The sequence below is a fragment of the Suricata suricatta genome, chromosome 6 (assembly GCF_006229205.1).
Source record: "Suricata suricatta isolate VVHF042 chromosome 6, meerkat_22Aug2017_6uvM2_HiC, whole genome shotgun sequence".
In the NCBI taxonomy this organism is placed as follows: domain Eukaryota; kingdom Metazoa; phylum Chordata; class Mammalia; order Carnivora; family Herpestidae; genus Suricata; species Suricata suricatta.
This window is the reverse complement of record NC_043705.1, coordinates 115742287-115760898: the sequence shown is the minus strand read 5'-3', so window position 1 is coordinate 115760898 and position 18612 is coordinate 115742287. Positions and strand designations below refer to the sequence as shown.

Here is an 18612-nt window from a genome sequence, read left to right as displayed (position 1 = left end):
ATATTCTATATTGGCTACATTGATTTTTTTAAAGATTTTTATGTTTAACTAATCTCTACACCCAACATGGAGCTCAAACCTACTAAACCGAGATTAGAGTCACATGCTCCACTGACTGAGCCAGTTGGGCACCCCATACTGACTTTTTATAGTAGTATCAATTACCAACAGTCATTAAGATCTTTAACTATGATTGTAGAATTGCCAGTTTTTCCTTTTAACTGTCAGCTTTTGCTTACTGTGTTTTGAAGATGTTTTAAGGTGCATGTACATATATGACTTTTATTTTCCTGATGAATCGACCCTTTTATCATTATTAATAATGTTCTTTTGCTGATAAGACTCACTGGTTTGAAATCCATTCTTTTTTTAAAATTAAAAAAAAATTTTATAGTTTATTGTCAAGTTGGTTTCCATAAAACACCCAGTGCTCATCCCCACAAGTGTCCTCCTCCATGCCCATCACCCCCCCTTCCCCTTTCCCATGAAATCCATTCTTTAATATTAATATAATCCCTTCAGGATTAAAAAAACAAAACAAAACTGTTCTCATGGTATATCCATTCAACTTAAATCTGTCTTTAAATATTAAGTCTATCTTTTTCAGATAGGATATAGCAAATCTTGCTTTTTCTTTTCTCTTTCTGGCAATACCTACATTTTAATTAGAATGTTTAGGTCATTTACATGTAATGTAATTATGGATAGGATTGGTTTCAAATCTACTATTTTATTATTTGTTTATCCCTTCCGTTATTGTTTCTCTATTCTTTCTATTTTAGGTATTTCAGTATGTTTTAGAAATTAATGTAAGTTTTTCTATTAACTTTGTTTAGCATGTCATGTCTCTGAATTTTTTGGAGGTTGCTCTAGTGATCACAATGTATTTCCTTAGGTTTTGAAAGTTTTCTTATATTTAACATTGTTCCAGTTTGTGGAATATGTAGAAATGCTGTAACTGTGTAGGTCTTATTCTTCACACCACTCTTTGCTACGGCTGTTAACTGTATTATACCAGCATATGTTATAAACCCTTGAAGACAGTGTTAACAGCTTTTGCTAAAACAGTCCATATATATTATAAGGAAATTAGAAAAAGAAACTATAAAATAATAAATGTGATCTTATATTTTTAAGATACAGAAAATCCTGGGTTGACCTTTTTATTCTTTCAGCTCTTTCAAGATGTTCTTTTGTTACTTCTAAGCTTTGTAATTTCTGATAAAAAGTTATTCACTAATTATATCTTTATTCTCTTGCATATAGTTTTTTTGGTCTGCTTTTATGTTTACTTTTTATCTTGGCTTCCAGCAGTTTAACTACAGTGTGCCTAGATATGGCCTGTGTGTTTTTATCCAGCTTTGGAGTTACTGAGCATGTTGAATAGTGAAATTTATCTCATTTACGTTTGTGAAGTTTTTGGTCACTATTTTTTCAAACTTTTCCCTCCTCATTCTTTTCTTTTTTTCCTCCTTGGGTCTATATTGTGTAACACATGTGTTAACATTGTTATTATTTTAACCTATTTCTGAGGCTTTGCTCATTTTTATCAATTTTTTTTTCCTCTCTGTTCTTTAGTTTGGATAACTTTAATTGATTTATCTTCCGGCTTTCAAACTCTTTATTTTTATCTATATTTTGTTAAATCAATCTTGGGAATTGATTATAATGCAATTGTATTGGTTTATAATTTCCTTTGGTTCTTTTAATTCTATTTTTCTCAGACTTCCTTTTTTTGTTTGTTTTTTTAGTTTTTTGTTTATTTCCATTGAGGGCATATGTTTCTTCACATCATTGAGAGTGGTTATAGTAGCTGCTGTAAAATCCTATCTGGGGCATCTGGGTGGCTTAGTCGTTAAGCGTTAGGCATCCTACTCTTGGTTTTGGCTTAGGTCATGATCTCACGGTTTGTGAGTTCAAGTCCTGTGTCTGGCTCTGTATTGACAATGGAGAGCCTCCTTGGGATTCTCTCTCCCTCTCTCTCTGTTGCTCCCCTACACACACTCTCTCTCTCTAAATAAATAAATAAATAAATAGATTTTTAAAAATCCTATCTGCCAATTCCAAATCTGGAAGAGTTGGTTTTCTTTTATTAAAGAAATGGTTGCCATTTTCATTTCTTTTATATCTTGCAGAATTTTGTATTGTATTCTGAAAAATATGAATGATAAGTTGTTGAGACTCTAGCTTCTGCTATTTTTCTCCAGTAAGTGTTTTTCTTTTGTTTAAACAATTAACATGGTTAAACATAAATTGCAAACTCTGTTCTTTGGGCAATAGCAGTATATTTTTTCTTCAAGTGAGTTGGTCTTTCACACAAAGTTTAGCCAAAGATATAGACAAAGAATTTAGTGATTTTTCCCTCACTGGGATTTTCTTTTCTAAGATGGCTTCTTTCTTGCCCTGAACAAAATCAAGACATTTTCTGCTTTTCAGATCTGCTCTCTGTCTTCAGAATTCCTGTTGAAGGGTCAACAGTTTATTTTCACATGTGGAGTTCTCACATTTGCAATTTGGTGTATCAATCATATTGTCATGAAGGGTGTCAGTGGTGGGGTGCCAAGGTGGCTCAGTTGGTTGAGCATCCGACTTCTTCGGCTTAAGTCATGATCTCGAACTTTATAGGTTGAGCCCCAGATTGGGCTTTGTGCCAGTATGGATCCTACTTTGGATTCTCTGTCTCCCTTTCTCTCTCTCCCTCACTTGTGTTTCCTCTCAAAAATAAATAAACATTAAAAAAAAGTGTTAGTGGTATTTTTCTTATCCAAGCAAAATTTCTTATGACAGGCCTGCTGTTCCACCCACAAATACCCAGAATAGACAGTTGGTCCCATAATAGCAACAGTTCTTATATCACCAAAACGACCTGTTCTATCCTTGGAATTTATTTAGATCTTTTGTGCTTACTGCTCTTTGATAGCGTAAATTTTTATTCTGTTTTCTTTTTGCTGTGACAATCTTTTGTGACCTACATTCTATCTGAAAGTAAGCAAATTTGTAGTGGCTTTTATACTGTCTTTTAAACACCTTATGATTTCTGAGATCAGGGTTTATTTGTCAAAAAATTTCTAGCATTATGTCTACACACAGCTGAACTATATTGATCATACTGTACATTGTGAAGAGTACTCATGTCTTATTTCCCCTTGATTTTCAGTATTATTTCATTTTTACTATAAAGTATGATGACTTTTGATTGTTTTTTTTTTCCTCTCAAGGAAATTATATTTGCTTTCACATTCTTTGACCTTTGGAAGAAATCCTCGCAACATTTTATAACATTTGAGGTCTGACCCTTGCACTATAGTTTCAACAAATTAAATACATTTAAGTTTAAAATATTCTAGTTGGTTATTCTTTCTACACATTTGTATAAGAATGTTAGAAGCAGCATATCTAAGTCATAAAGTGCCTGGACCCTAAAACCAGATTGATCTGAGTTCACATCCTAACTATATTACTGTGTGATCTTGGGTAAGTTTCTTCTATGTGGCTGGGTTTCCCTAATTGTGAAATTAGATAAATAATACCTACCTCATAGAATTCTTAGAAGACTTAAATAGGTTAATATTTTGAAGCACTAAAGACTGTGAGTTGTACAAAAAGTACTTTAAAATAGTTTGTCCAATAAATAAGTTTTGATGTACAGCATACCATTATGAAAATGATTTTTTATTTTTATTTATTAAAAATATTTTTAAATGTATGTTTATTTTTGAGAGAGAAATAGAGTGTGAGCGGGGGAGGCAAGAGAGAGAGGGGGCACAGAATCTGAAGCAGGCTCCAGGCTCTTCTGTCAGCACAGAGCCCGACATGGAGCTCAAACTATGAACCATGAGATCATGACCTGAGCCAAAGTTGGATGCCTAATCGACTGAGCCACCCAGGTACGCTTTGAATTTTTATTTTTAGTCTCCTAAGAAAAAGATGCTGTAAAAAGCCCCATTTACTTAAGAAAGCATATAAAACCTAATAGTAGATGAATCTGGGAAAATAACTTAGGAGGACTATAAGGCTCTTGATTTTTTTTCACAGAGCTATAGAAATTTTATTTAAAAATTTGACAAAGGAATACTTAATTTTTCTGTCTGCCATGATTAGCACTATCAGTTTTACACCAGAGTGCATTGAAGGCGATTTTCTGTTTTCTACCTTGTAAAGTACAGTCTTAGATTGTTTGTCAAATATTACTATATAACTAACAACAGACAGTTCTTAAATTCTGAAAAATATGACAGTGCTATCTCTAGATTTCCAGAAGGTGGTACTATTGCTACATACAGAAAGAATTTGTTCTCTTCCCCCCGCCCTCAAAAAATATAGCTATTTCAACTTAACTTTCATAATTTTGATCAGATTGTATTTTCAGTAGCATTTTCTAAGTGTATTCTAAAATTTAGTAATTTTCTTGATAACTATACTTCTCTTAGTGAGCATCTGAAACTAATGAGTCAACTATACTTCAGTTTAAGAAAAATATCAGCAAAGAATCTGAAGATGTTTCTCCAAAAAGGGTTAACAAAGGGCCAATAAGCATATGATAAAAACTCAACATCGTTAGCCATCAAAGAAATACAAATCAAAATCACAATGAGATACCATTTCACACCCACTTGGATGACTATAATAAAAAAGACAGATACTAATAAGTATCAGGGAGGATGTGTAAAAATAGAAAAAAAACATACCTTTTTGGTCAGAATGTAATAGCTTTGGAAAATGATTTGGATGTTTCTCAAAATGTTAAAGATAGTGTTACTGTATGACCCACCAATTTTAGTCCTAGGTATATACCTAAGAGAAATGAAAATGTGCATACAAAAACTTGTGTATAAATGTTCATAGCAACATTATTCTTAGTAGTAAAAAAGTGAAAACAATCCAAATGCCTATCATCTGATAAATGGGTAAGATTTTGTATATCCAGACAATGGAATATTATTTAGCAATAAAAAAGTGCTAATAAGGATGGACATTGAAAACATGGTAAGTGAAAGAAGCCACTCACAAAAGACCATATGTTATATGAGTTCATATATATGAAATATTCAGAATAGGCAAGTTTGTAGAGACACAGATTATTGGTTGCCAATGGTTGGAGAGAGGGTGATGGAACCATGGGGCAGTTGGCAATAAAATTCATTTCAAACATCTATCTAGGCATTTGGATTTTTTTCTTGAATAGTTACACTATATGTTGCTGAATTTGAGTAGCCAATTTTTGGATCATGTGTGTGTTTTTCTTTGATGTGAAAATCTGTTATTAAGTAAAAAATCTAGGCTAATTTCTAAATGAAGTCGAAAGTATAGGAAGTAGTAATAAATTGTTTGATTCATTATAACAGTATAGACTAGTATTAATCAGCCTGATTTTTCTAGGTTATGAACATTATTTACAAACCATTTGAATATTTTTTCTGTGAGCTTTCTGATCATGTCTCTTTCCCATTTTCTATGGGACTTATTTTCCCTCAAATTTTAAAGGACTCTTCAGATATCAGAGAGGTGAATCTTTATGATACACGTGTTTTTCCCCAGTTTATGATTTATCTTCTGACTGTATTATATTTTTGCCATGCAAAACTTTGAAATGTCTAATTTATTAACTCTTTTTTTGTATCTGTATTTTGCTTTATAGTTAAAAATGCCTTACCCACACACAGGTTATAAAGAAATATATTCATATTTCTTTTTGTACTTGTGTGATTTCATATTTTACATATAAATCTTGGGTCTATTTGGAATCTATTCAGATATATTTTGAAGTGTGAATCCAATTTTATTTTTTTCCAAATGATGTAATTGCTTCATTATATTTTATTAAAATGTCCGTATTTTCCCCAGTATTTTCAATTATGATACTCATTAAACACTAGATTTCTTTATGTAATTGAGTCTGGCCTTTCGGTTTTGTTTTTTTCAGTCTGCTTCTATATATGCTCTAATGCCATACTATTATACTTATAAAAGACTTTTCATGTGTTGTAATATCTGATAGGGCATGGCTTCATCATACACATGCATATTCATACATATGTTACATAAATATGTAATACCTTAGAGAGAAATTACATAGTTAGGATGTTGTCACCTTTCCAAGAAAACAGATGTGTTTCCATTATTCAAGACAGGTTGTGTTTTTAAGGTTTCCCTATGAACATTTTTCACATTTCTTGTTAAGTTTATTTTTAATAATTTTATCTTTATTGTGCTATTATAAATGAAGTCTTCCCTTATATCTTTTACATGATTATTTGTATATATGAAAATTACTTATTTTATGTATTAAATTTGTATCCTATACTTTATTATTTGATTTAGTTTCTTATTAATAATTCCTTGAATTTTCCATACTTAGAGTCATATGATCTGCAAATAGGGAGTTTTACTTCTTTTTTTTTTTTTACAATGCTTAATCTTCTATTTGATTTTGCTTTGCTAATACTGCCAGTATAATATTAAATAACACTAAGACAATGGACATTTTTCCTTGCCTTGTTCCTCATCCTGGTGGGAATGCCTTTTGTCAGAAGTTTCCCATTATGTAAGATACTGGCTTTAGGGGTGATGTTTAGTAATTGTGTTAAGAACAAATGCAATAAGTATTATTTTATTAAATGCTTTTTAAAAATGGATAGGTGTCAAATTTTGTCAGAGGGTTTGTGTGGTGATAATCATATGATTCTTAAATTATTAATAGGGTGGAATAAATTAATATTGAACCATTACAATTTGGTGATAAATCTCTCTTGCCTTATATTATTTTCATATTCTATTGATATCTTTTGCTAATATTTGTTTAGGATTCATTTTTTTTTCTGTATTTAGAAATGAACTCCTAAGACTATAAAAATGTATGACATCTTTATTAAGTTGACTTATCAGTGTTTGCTTTATAAAAATTATTATAAGATTTTTCTTTTTTCTATTTTTTGAACAGTTTAGGTAGTATTGAGAACATGTGATTTTGATATTTTGGTAGAATTGTTCATGAAAACATCTGGTTCTGATTCCTTTATTACAGTAAAGTTTTTTGCTAACTTTCTCTACTTATTCAATGGAAATTGATTTATTTAATCTTTCTCTACAGGATTCAGTTTTTCCTAAGAAATTGTTTATTTTATCTAGATTTTTACAGTTTATTTGCATGGGTATTTGTAAACTACTGTCTTAGAATTTAAAAATAAATCCTGTTTCAAGATAAATTTTTCTTTATCATTTATTTTAATGTTTGTATCCTTTCTCCTCCCTCCTCCCCCCCAGCCTTGATGAGTTAAGCTACTACTTTGTATTTTTTTTCAAGAACTAGTATTTTGATTTATGTAGCATTTTGTTATCCTTTTTTTATACTTCACTAATATCTGCTGTTTTGTTCTTATACTTCAGACTTATTTTACTGTATTTGTTGGGAATTTGATTATTTTTATTCTTTCATTTTATTGATTTAAGTGTTTGAGGCTGTACATTTTCTCTGATCGCTGGTTTTATTGTATTACATAGATTCTTTAATGTAGAGATTTTTATCATGATTCTTTAGAAATTTAAAATTTTTGATTTTTATTTCTCTACTTTTAAAGAAGTATTTAATAGAAGGTTTAAAAATTTTTATTGAAGGGTATTTCCTTGAAGAGCCTTTGTTTTCTGTTTTTAATTAATTTCTAGTTACTGTTTTATAATCAGAGAATGTGATTAATTTCACTTTATGAAATGTACAACAGTTTTCAGTGACCTTATTGATGATCAAATTTACTGCATGCTTTATGTATAGTTGAGAAGAAAGTATGTTCTTTTTTTACATGTGACAGTAAGATCTACTTTATTGGTTACATTATGTAGGTTATCTGTATCTTAATGCTTTTTGTTCCTTTTTTAATCTTTTTTTTTTTCCAGTGAGAGTGAAGTATTAAACCCACTATTATTGTAGTTTTGTCTTGTGTTTTCTGTAATTAATATTTTGTTAAGGAAGTTAACTGCATTATATGGTGAATACATATTCATAGCATTATTTTTTCAGTGTGAATTAGATCCTTTAGCATTGTGAAGGAAACTTATTCTCTTATTTCATATTTTTAAGCCTACCATCTCCCTTATGGAATGTCAAGATTTCTTATTTATTTGCATTATCTGGTCTAGCTTTTCTGAATCAGTTTGTTTTAAGTGGGTCTGTTTATTTAACAGTTGGTTTTGTTTAGGAGTCTGATTTTGCTATGTGAGCCAATCTGAAAATGCTTCTTATTTAATAGATGAGTTAAGTTCATTTTTATTTATTGTCTTAATTATTATATATTTAAGTAATATTTACTGTGTTATATAACTATTACATTTCTTTTCTATGTTGTCTATATATGTTTTATGTTCCTTATTTAATACGTTTAATATATCTTATATATAAAATATTATGTATTTCACGTGTTCTGTGTTTACGTTTTTCTTCCTATGGTCATCTTTGTAGTATTATCTTCATTACCGATCTTATTTAGATTTATTTCCTATCTCTATCATTTTGATCCTTTTTATCTATTTCATTTTATTTCATCTGTCTTAATTTTTATTTATTTATTTATTTTTATGTTTTCTATATTTTTGGGAGAGAGAGATAGCATGAGCAGGAGAGGGACAGAGAGAGAGAAAGAGACATAATTTCTGAAGACAGGCTCCAGGCTCTGAGCTGTTAGTACAGAGCCGATGTGGGGCTCCAACCCAGAACCTTGAGATCATGACCTGAGATGAAGTTGGACTCTTAACCGACTGAGCCACCCAGGTGTCCCCATCTGTTTTAATTTTTGCTGTGTCTCTTATTACATTCTCAATCGAATCTATTTTTCCTGTGATGTATTCCAATTTATTCTTTTATTTTATCGGTGAATTTTTTCTTTATTTCCAATTTTGCTTCTGAGTTTAGTCAACTCTTATTTTACACCTTCCTGTTTTTATGTTAATTTTTATTTTGAACTTTTAAATAAATATGTTGAGTTTTTTTTTTCACAGCAAATGCTCGTTTAAGGATATTTAATTACACTGCCATATTTTGTTACACTTTTTCTCTGTTTTGCGGTTGTTTTTTGGGGGGATTATTTTCATTATCTAAAATGTTTTGTTTTCATTTTTTTGTTTTCTATTACAATAGTCTTTCATATGGACGATGTCTTCCATTTTCTGTTAATTTTAGAATAACTTGTATTTTCCTAGGCCAGCAATTACAGTTGTAAGTTTGGTGGCTTTTTAAACATCTTAGCACAAGACTCCCCTCTTCCGTTGGTAAGGTGAAGTGCAGGTCCTTTAATTAATGTCTACTGCATTCTTCTGTGGCCAGAGGAGAGGGGATGATGATGTCTTCTGATGTTTCTATTTTTGTTTGTAAAGCCTTTACTTTTTACTATTTATTTAGTTCTTTCCCCTGTCCCCAAAAATCCATGGGAATACAAGGCCATTCCCACTTCCAAATCTCTCCACTCTTCTTGAGGAGAGGTGCAACTCCCAACCTGATTGCATTCACTTTCAAGACTCTCCCTCCGAGAATTCTCCATAACCAGAACTCTGAACATCCCAATAGCAGATTTATTCTCAGCATTTCTGCCTTGAGGTGGGACTTTATCTTTTGGAAGATGATATCTGGATTCCATACCTCAAGTGCTTACTTCCTGCTCTACAGGGGATTTCAGAGGTGGCTCTTTGGGCTTCTGACTGTGTATCTTAGTTACACTGAAATTGAAGTATTATTCTGTTTTTGTCATGTTGTATGCATGGGTTATCAGGGTTGTTTTGTTGTTTGTTTATTTTGAGAGAGAGTGCCTGAGTGATAGTGGAGGAGGGGCAGAGAGAGGGAGAGAGAATCCCAAGAATATTGCTCATGGCAAGATTTCATTGTTTTTTTGTACTGACAGTGTGGAGCCCAAACTGGGGCTCAATCCCCCAAACTGTGAGATCATGACGACCTGAGCTGAAATCAAGAGCCAGTTGCTTTCTGACTGAGCCACCCAGGCACACTGGGTTATCAGAGGTTTTATTCATTGTCTCTGATCTGTATGATATTCAGAAGACATATGAAGATTCTAGTTTTGGTGGCCCCATTGTCCTGTGGGATTCCAAAATTAGATCATGTTATTTTTGAACAAATATAATTGTTAATCAGATCTTACTTTTTGAGCTATAATTTCTTTTAATTTGTACATATTGGTCCTGTTTGTATCTTTCCTTTTTAATTTAATGTTTATTTATTTTGAGGGAGAGAGAGCGCACGCGAGAGCATGAGCGAGCAGGGGAAGGGCAGAGAGAGAGGGAGACACAGAATCCGAAGAAGGCTCCAGGCTCTGAGCTGTCAACACAGAGCTTAACGTGAGGCTCGAACCACGAACCTGAGATCATGACCCAAGCTGAAGTCGAATGCTTAACTGACCGAGCCACCCAGGTGCCCCTGGTTGTGACTTTTGAGACAAAAGAGTAAATCAAATTTCTCTCCATGTTCTATCAAAAGTTGTTCTGTAGCCCATACAATCTTTCTTCTGAAGTAATCATCCATCAGCTCTTCAGTCATTATTCACGTGGTAAAGCTTCAAGGCACCCTTCCCTCATCTGATCACTTTCTTTATCAAAGGTGCAAACTGCACTTACATTTGCAGCACTGTTTAAGAATAGTCTTTTTATAATAAAACTAAAGCATGTAACTTGTGGGATGTATTAGGCATACATAAATTAAGTAGTGCTTATGTGTACTGAAGGGAGGGATGGAAGGAACAAACAGGCACTTGACATTCATGAGACATGGAATATTCAAGACAGTTATATCCGTAAATTGGCCATCCATTATTGACATCCAATCTGGCTACAAATGTCCTTTGCTGGGGCTGCTGCTGACCAGGAATACTTGCTCCTATATCTCTAAATCAGCAGGTGTGTGCTGGCTCCAGGTACCTTCTAGCTGCTGAGTCGATTTTCTCACCTTTAACTCTGGTCCTTATAACTACTGTAAGCAGAGAAGGCTGATATAAGAAAGAATGAGAGCAGGAGAGCAAACCAGCAAGTGAGAGGGGAGGAAGGGGAAGAGAGAGAGGTTGGGGGAGGGAGAAAACGGCGCGGAGAGAGACAAAGAGAACATAAACATTGTGTAACACAGGATTCGGGTAGCATGGTACCTTTATCCTGCTTGAAGTCTCTTCTAAGTATATTAACCTCATTTCTTTCCTCTTCTTGTTTAAATGTAAACTTTTTAAAATTTTAGTTCCAGTTAACATACAGTGTTCTGTTGTTTCAGGTGTACAATACAGTATTCAGCAGTTCCATATATTACTCAGTGCTCATCAAGATAAGTGTACTCCTAATCCCCTTCACCTGTTTCACCCATCCTCTCACCCACCTCTCCTCTGGTAACCATCTGTATGTTCTATATAGTTAAGAGTTTGTTTTTGATTTCTCTCTTTTTTTTCCCTTTGCTGTTTTGTTTCTTAAATTCCATATATTTGTGAAATCATATGGTATCTTTCTCTGTCTTATTTTGCTTAGTATTATACTCTCCAGTTCCATCCATGTTGTTGCAAATGACAAGATTTCATTGTTTTGTAGGGCTTAATAATATTCCATAATATATATACACCATATCTTCTTTATCCATTCATCTGTTGATGGATACTTGGGCTGCTTCCATAGTTTGGCTATTATTAATAATGCTGCACTAAACATGGGGGTGCATATATCCCTTCAAATTGGTGTTTTTGTATTCTTTGAGTAAATACCCAGGAGTGCCATCACTGGATCATAAGGTGGTTTTATTTTTAGTTATTTGAGGAACCTCCATACTGTTTTCCACAGTGACTATTTTTCACCAGTTTGCATTTCCACAAACAATGCATGAGGATTCCTTTTTCCTCATATCCTCACTAACACTTGTTATCTCTTCTGTTTTTGATTTTAGCCATTCTTAGAGGTGTGAGGTGATATCTTGTTGTTTTGATTTGCATTTCCCCAATGATGAGTGATGTTGACATCTTTTCATGTGTCTGTTGGACATTTGTATGTCTTCTTTGGAGAAATGACTGGCCATATTTTAATTGGATTATTTTCTTTGGTGTTGAGTTGTATAAGCTCTTTATATATTTTGGGTACTAACACTTTTTCAGATGTGTCATTTGAAAATATCTTCTCCCAATTCAGTAGGTTGTCTTTAAGTTTTGTTGGTTGTTTCCTTTGCTGTACAGAAGCTTTTTATTTTGATGTAGTAGTTTATTTTTGCTTTTATTTTTCTTGCTCTAAATTACTGCCTGTCCTTTCTTTTAGGATTTTTATCATTTCAGGTCTCACATATAGGTCCTCAATCCATTTCAAGTTTATTTTTTGTGTTTGGTGTAAGAAAGTTGTCCAGCTTCACTCCTTTGCCTGTTGTCCAGTTTTTCTAGCACTATTTGTTGAAGAGACTGACTTTTTTCATTGCATATTCTTTCCTGCTTTGTCAAAGATTAATTGAACATATAGTTGTGGGTTCATTTCTGGGTTTTCTATTCTGCTGCATTGATCTATGTGCCTATTTTCATGCCAGTACCATACTGTTTTGATCACTACAGCTTTGTAATGTAACTTGAATTCTGGAATTGTGATGCCTCCAGCTTTCAAGGTTGCTTTGGCTATGTGGGTCTTTTGTGGTTTCATACAAATTGTGGGATTGTTCTAGCTCTGTGAAAAATGTTATTGGTAGTTTGATAGGGATTGCTTTAAATTTGTCCCATTTATAATTGCACTAAAACAATAATATGCTTAGAATAAACCTAACCAAAGAGATGAAAGGCTTGTAGTCTGAAAACTATAAAACACTGATGAAATATATTGAAGGTCACACAAAGAATTGGAAAGATTGGAAAGACATTCCATGTTCATGGATTGGAAGAACAAATATTGTTAAAATGTCTACTACCCAAATCATCTAGTGTACTTTTGATTTCATTTATTGTGTTCTACATTTAAGATTGGTTCTTTTTTTATGTTTTTTCTTTGTTAAGGTTCTCACTGATGTCTCCACTTTTTTCTTAAGTTCAGTGAATATCTTCATGATAATTACATTAAGTTCTCTATCAGGCATATTACTTAGATCTATTTTGCTTAGGTATCTTGCTTTAGTTTTGTCTTATTCTTTCTTTTGGGATATATTCCTATGTTTCCTCATTTTGCCTAATTCTCTGTGCCTGTTTTTCTGTGTTAGGGAGCTCAGCTACATTTTCTGCTCTTAAAAGTAAAGGCCTTATGAAGAAGACCTACAGCACAGTGTCCCCTGTTCAGTATAAACTGGCACTTTAGCTAAAGCTATATGTTGTGTGCACCCAGCTGTTGTGTCCTGATCACTTTTTCTTTCAGTCCAGTTGTCTTCAGAAGCTCTCCTTGCCTGCTGTGGTCCCCAGCCAGGATGGGGTGCACAATTTTAACAAGGTGCTCCTTGGGCTTCCACAGGGCCCACTGCTGCCACCACTGCCACTGGGACTGAGGGCCTAAAAATATATGGATAAGAAGAGGAGGTGTTGGCTAGGTTTGTACTGGTTTTCTGGGGGAGGATACCCACAGAGGCTGGACTGAGACAAGGGTTACTGGGATCTGCCAAAGTGCTGTGGGGGACAGGGCTTGGCGTAAGCCATTTAGTAGTGAATGTGGACACTGTACTGATTCCTGCAGGTGGCCATGTGTTTATGCAAGGGAGATGTCACCTGCCAGCTTCTTTGTTCCTGAAGAAGTCCCTCGATGAACTCTGGCCCTCTGGGACATGCTCTGAGATATGTAAATAACTTCCCCTTCTGTTTGACCCTAGTGTTTTTCAACCTATTGCTTTTATGCTGTAATTCCATAGGCTGTTTGTTATGCTATCTAAGGGCAAGCTTTCTATTATGCTCTGGACTCTTCCAGAGCTGTGCCCTCTGGTTTTTAAAATTTTAGGCTCTAAGTCTCACTGGTTATTAGAACTCTAGAAATTTGGCTCCTTTAATTTTGTAAAACCAAATGTTATAGGGATTCCTCTTCCTCATGTGGGCTTTTTGGTGTGATGGTCTGTTTCTTGCTCTTCTCTACATCCACAACTGCCTCCCCCCACCGAATGGATGGCCAGTTTCACTTCCCACTCTGTGTCTGTCCTTCTTACCCTCTTTGATGTGGTATCTTCTCTGCCTGTAGTTGTGGAGTTTGTTCTGGCAGTCTTCAGACTGTTTTCTGGATTATTACACTGATGTGAGTGTTATCTACTTGTATTTGTGGGATGAAGTAAGCTTAGGGTCCTCTTACTCGGCCAATTTGACCCTTCTTTTCTTGCTTTTTGCTGTATGTGTTCAGTTGATTCATCTAACTGTAGGATTCAGTTATCTTTATTTAGTCTGTGAGCCCTTCTGTTCTGGTACCTCTGGGAGAGTCTGCCTAGTAGACTACTTGGGAGACTACTATACATCAAGTTATTTGCTACTGTGTTGATGATTTACTTTAAAATAAATTTGAATAGATTCAAGTTTAATTCCATAATAAAGTCACTTTATTTTACTTGTCTTCTATTATTAAGAGAAAGAGAAGAAAATGCCCTGTGTTATGCATAGGAACATCATCCTTCATGTGTCAAAGCTGAGTGAAAGTTGAAAACCTCTGAACTAGAATACTAGCATTCCATATCAAAGCTATGAAATCCTAATCTGACACTACCCACAGGCCAGACTGTCATCCCAAATGCAGAGGTCAAAGAGAGAATATGGTTAAAAGTGAATGATGTGAAGAATTTCAGGGGTACAGCATTCAATCAACTTCTTTAGTATAGAAGTCAAAGATTTTTCAGTTCCTACAATGGTTTTTTTTGTTTTTTGTTTTTGTTTTTGTTTTGTCTTCAAATGCTACAGAGGAAAGGATTGCCTGAATTTATCTAAATAATGTCATTTTTAAACTTGATTTTGCTTTAAAAAACTCAAAAAGTTGAGAGAGACAAAATGCCTGACTTTAAAAAATATTTAGAGGGATATTTAAAATGTGCCATTCTTCTTCAAAACTGTTAATATAAAAATATTTTGAAAAGGGGTCTGATCTGCCCACAGCAAGTGAAAGGAGGGGCCCAACAACTTGGTGGACACTGTGAAGGCAGGTGGGACAGAGGGTGAGCCCAAGGCAAAGAAGTGACTTCTATGTCTTCTATGACTTCTAACATGAACCTCTACATGTGGAGTTTGCCTCGGTCCCAAGCTGCGACACAGCCGTGGCTCAGTGCTACATGGTGGAGAACAACTGGGAGATGGAAGGAGCACTAAACTTGTACTTCGAGCCCCCTGTGGAGGAGGGCACTTTGGCAAGCCGTGCCCTGAGACCCCAGCCAGGTCCAAGTCCTGTGTTGACCTAACGAATGAAGAAACAACTGATTCCATTAGTTCTAAAACCAGTAGATCTGGAGATATTAAGCATTTGATTTTTAGAAATATTTGAAATATTCAATATTCAAATATTTACAATATTTGATATATATACAAATATAGGTTATTCCCCTATATTGTAGCTATCTAAAGAAGAAAGCAAGTAGTGATGAGATTATTACAGGTTATGAAGAAGAATATTTCACAGCTATAATGTTGAAGAAATCGAGAGTGAAACTTAAAATCCAAGAGATTAACCCTTTTCCAAATACAAAAATGATGAAAAACTTTTTGTTTGTGTATGCAACTGAGTCAGGAAATGAACTTTTCCTTTTACTTATCATTTGGAGAGCACCAAAGAGCGTGCTAAGGAGCAATGAATCAGTTAAAAATGATTTCAAAGAAAATGCAAGAGGCTCCAGAGTCATCTATAGTTATACTTGCAGGGGTCACAAATTTATCAAATATGGTGGTTTACCCAACAATAATTTGGATGTCTGGGAGTTTTGGGGCAAATCTAGGCATTGCCAGTATGCACTGAATACACAAATGAACTCTAATCTTTGAATATCTGCTACTTTGTTTTAATTGAGTATATTTCAGAACAGCAGCAGAAAGTGGTCATATTGTTTTCCAAAGTTTGGACCTCCTTGGGTTGGAAAAACTAGACTGTGGTAGATTTCCTAGTGATCACTGGGGTCTTCTGTGCAACTTACATGTGATATTATGAAATGTTTTTCTAATAAGAGCTTTACATTTCCTGGTAATTTTATCTGGATTTTGCAAATGTAATTTCTATCTGGAATTTTCTATCTGGAAAGGTAGGTTTAATACAGAGGGATTAAATACTAGGTCACTGTAACAGAAGAAAACACTGCTGTGATTTTATTTTGTGTACTATGTCCTCAAATTTCAGAACTAAATATTGATGTTTATAAATTAAAGCATACTTGGTGTTCAGAATATGAGACTTTGTAAAAGGCCACCAAGATTGTTGGAGCTTTTAATAGTGCTTAGAGTTCCAGCTGGTTCTCAAGCAGGGCTACATTGTCTCTGAGCTACCCTTCATATTTTGTTTATTTTTAAAATCAGGCACCAGATAGTTTATATTTTAAGTAAACATTTAACAGTAGAAATAAGAGATTATTGAGGCTGGGGGATTGGATCTTTATATTTTACAAATTCTGATCATCTTAAATGAAAAAGCCATAATTATGTACATTTAAGTAGATGACAACTATCCTATAGCAGACTTTGTTTTTGTCAGCTAATAGTACATAATTGGTCACCTGTAAGTGAAACCTTATGATTTTAAGTTCCTCAACTTTTAAAAATTTATGTTTGTAAACATGTCATCATGTTGCCAACAAAGGCAAATAGGCTCAATAACCATTAAAGTCAGTTTTATAGCTATACTGTACTTTTTTCCTAAGAGGAAAATAAGTGCGTAAAAAAGAATAGTCTTTTAGATTTACTTCTTATAAAACTGAATTATTTTATAGGGGAGGGATAAGAAGCACTTTTTAATGTGCTTAAGGAAACAGTTTCAAGGGGCACTGGGTGACTCAGTTGGTTAAGTGGCTAACTTCAGCTCAAGTCATGATCTTGTGTTGAGCTCTGTGCTGCCAGCTCCGAGCCTGGAGCCTGCTTTGGATTCTGTGTCTCTCTTTCTCTCTCTGCAACCCACCACCCCAACCACCTGCTCACACTCTGCCTCTCTTTCTCTCAAAAATAAAATAAAAATAAACATTAAAAAGTTCAATTTTAAGTTAAAAAATAAACACTTTTAAGAGAAGTATACTTTAAAGAATTTTACTGTTAAAATTTTTTTGAAGAGTCAATACTTCGTGATTGCTGTTCATATATTTTTTATTTTAAGAAATGGAAGCAATAGAAAAAAATTTTATCAGAGATGTCATGAAATCTCCTTTTTATTTCTAATTCATTGGCATGAAATGTGTATTGTGAGCTTTAAATTAAAATGTTTAGTCATTGGAGCTTTATAACCATTCTTCTCAAAGCAACAACCCCTGAACATAGTGCTGAATCATATAATCATAATGCATCATTCACCTCTAACCAATCCCTCTATTCTGAATTTTCAGTAAAACAATTTAGTTATCTGAACACTAGCTGGTGGCCTATTCTCTATACTGCAAATAATAGAAGGATTTATAAGCTACTCATGTTGCCTTTTTTCAGTGTACTTAGAAAGACAATGTTAATATATATTTTAATCACTTCATAATCATTGATTGTATCAGATCTGTTCATCTGAAGTGGAGGAAGGATGTCCAAAAGAGGGACACCAAAGATTAATTTCAGTTAATTAAATTCTTAAATTAATGTTTCCAGCTGAAAGCTAAAGTGTAGACACTAATTTGGTATGAAATTGATAGATATATGTGTGTGTTGCATATGTTTTTGTTTCTTCACTTGTAGAGAAATTTTAGAGAAAGTAGGCAAGGCTGACTTACCTAGATGAAAGTTTGCAAATTGGATACATGTTTGGTATATAAAAGTGTTTTTAAACATCTTATGCTACTTTTTCCATCACCAGAGTAGAAAATAATCACAGGGAATGCAGGAACATCTGGTCCTAAAAGTAAGTCATGTCAGAGGAGAGTATGAAAGTGGAGAAGGATGTAGACAAATAGGAATGAATATCATACAGTCAATGTCCTTTCATATGCCCTTTATGTGTGTGTGTGTGTGTTCCTCTTATGGATGGTTTAGCTCCCTCCACAGTTCGTATTGTATTCTAAATTTGGCATCATACTGGAAAGAAAAAGATTTCTACTTTACTGGATCTCAGGAAAAAACAGCATTTCAGTCATAACATACAGACTACATAGATCTTGGATATTTTTAAAAAGCATGATATAAAGATTTATGTTTCTAGCCAAGATGGAGGGTGAATTTAGAGAGACAAGATGTGCTTTCCTGTCCAAGCAAAAATAACTGAATAAAATATATGAAAGAACAGTTTTCAAGACATTGAACATTAGGCAATGAAGGGTAGTGATTCCCTTAACTAATAAACAAATGAGATTAGACCTAGAATTTCCCTGGCTTATTGACTGCAGATTTCCTAGGCCACAAGGAAGAGAGAACCCAGAGAAAGCCTGGTGTTTTCTTGAGTTGAGAAGATGAAGCAAGGATTCTGGGGAGGCCAAGGAATTCATAGTTCTTAGGGAAAGTATCACAGAGGAGAGAGTTATACAGAGAGAGGGAGAAAAATCTCTGGGATCAGCAGAGTACTCTG

General features: G+C 33.9%; 1 pseudogene; it reads left to right on the top strand.

Moving 5' to 3' along the window:
* The first annotated feature begins 14069 nt into the window (after positions 1-14069).
* Positions 14070-16077, top strand: LOC115293529 (annotated as a pseudogene).
* Positions 16078-18612: the final 2535 nt, after the last annotated feature.